Source organism: Palaemon carinicauda, chromosome 4 (genome assembly GCF_036898095.1).
Source record: "Palaemon carinicauda isolate YSFRI2023 chromosome 4, ASM3689809v2, whole genome shotgun sequence".
Lineage (NCBI taxonomy): Eukaryota > Metazoa > Arthropoda > Malacostraca > Decapoda > Palaemonidae > Palaemon > Palaemon carinicauda.
Genome location: NC_090728.1, coordinates 113,519,712 through 113,521,766, shown reverse-complemented (window position 1 = coordinate 113,521,766; position 2,055 = coordinate 113,519,712).

Below are 2,055 nucleotides of genomic sequence, written 5' to 3'. Positions count from 1 at the left end.
CCCTGTGGTTCTTCTGCATTTATATATATATATATATATATATACATATATATATATATATATTATATATACACATATAACTAGGTTCTAAAACAATTGAAAATTAATGAAGCAAAGGATGTATCATTATCATTAGTATTAGTGTTATTAATACTATTACTATTACTATTATTATTATTATTATTATTATTATTATTATTATTATTATCATCATTATAATTGTTGTTAATTAATGACCTACAACCAATGTTAGAAGAGTACGATGTTATATGCCCAAGGGCTCTAACAGGGAAAATTGCCCAGTGAGGAAGTTAGATAAGGAAATAAATAAAATACAAGAGAAATACAGAACGACTAAAATAAATATTTTAGATATATATAAATATGTCTTAACAACAGTACCAACATTAGAATAAATCGTTCATATATGAACTATAAAAATGCCAGAAAACAAGAAAAAGAGAAATAAGATAGTGTGCCCGAGTGTACCCTCCAGTAAGAAAACTACCCCAAGACAGTGAAAAACCATGGTATAGAGGCTATGGTTACTATCCAAGACTAGAGATTAATAGTTTGATTTTGGAGTATCCTTATCCTAGAAGAGGTGCTTATTATAAATATTCTCTTCTATTTTTTACCAAGAAGAAAGTAACTACTGAACAATTACAGTACTGTAGTTAACCCCTTGAGTGAAGAAGAATGGTTCGGTAATTTCATTGTTGTTACGTGTATGAGGGACATGGGATAATGTGGAAAGAATACGCCAGATTATTTGGTGTATGGTAGGCAAAGGAAAAATTAGCCATAACCAGAGAGGACCCAATTTGGTAATGTCTGGCAAGTCAAACGACCCAATAGCTCTCTAGCGGTAGAATTTAGAAACATAACCTAGTTCAGAAGGTTACCATTATTTCTGGTTGTTTTACGATTCAGAAAATATATTTCTGAATGCTCCAAGTTTAAGAGTTCTTTAGATGTAATATTTAAAGTTTTAAGGTTATCAATCACCAGACTGGGAGTGCTTACAGAGTTATGTAAAAAAGTAAAAAAAAAAAAACTTAGAAAACACAATGGCTTAAATAATAGAAGAGAATTTACACTTTCATAGTATCTCCTGTTAGCGTACAATAAATCAGTATCAAGCAAGTTTTACTTTACACATTTCTATAAAGTGCATTAAATTCGTATCAAGTAGGTTTTACTTTGCAAATAATACTTTCGATCAACAGATTACTTCATTTCCGAAGTAACACCTGTATGTACTAATCTGGAGGAATCGTAATGTAGTATTTAGTACAAGAAATACAAGAGACAGGAGCTGCTTTCAGAGAAGAGCACTGGTCTATATTATACAATTGGTTTCGATCAACAGATTAATGCTTAACTTGATGTTAACACGAGTGAAAAAATATCGATAACAGATTATTCAATAATAGAAATTATCAATAATGCCACATAAATATTATATTCAACTTAACTCTTACAGGAATAGAATAAGTGACAAAAACATTGATCTATCAACTAGCACGTTTAAAATGTTACTAAATTCAAACACCTCTTGTATATATTGAGCTTTGAGCTAATTGAGAACAGAGGTAATGAGTTTGAAATTTTGGAAATGAGGGGAAACTCATTTTTCATTTCTTTGCTCGTTGTCCAGCCAGATTGTGTCTCATTTTGCACTTTGTAGTAAGATTTTTACGTTTTCATAATAACATAGGAAGTAGCTAAATTTAGTCCTATTCACTTCATAAAAAAACAATTACTAAAAATCAATCTTATCTACGATAAAATATAATTTCGGAAGTGACATTCGTTTCAAGTGATGATATTTCCCTTATAAACGACACGTCCCTCTTCGAGAACCTTCCAAATTTAATACGTACCATGAACTTTTCACTCATTAAATTTCCATGACGTCACAAAACCGCGTTATATTATCGTGGTGAGCATTATGTTTCATGCTGGGTGCACCAAACTCATAAGAATTCACAATTCTGTTACGATACTGACGTTTATATGACAAAATCCTTACATAACAAGAATATAACAGGA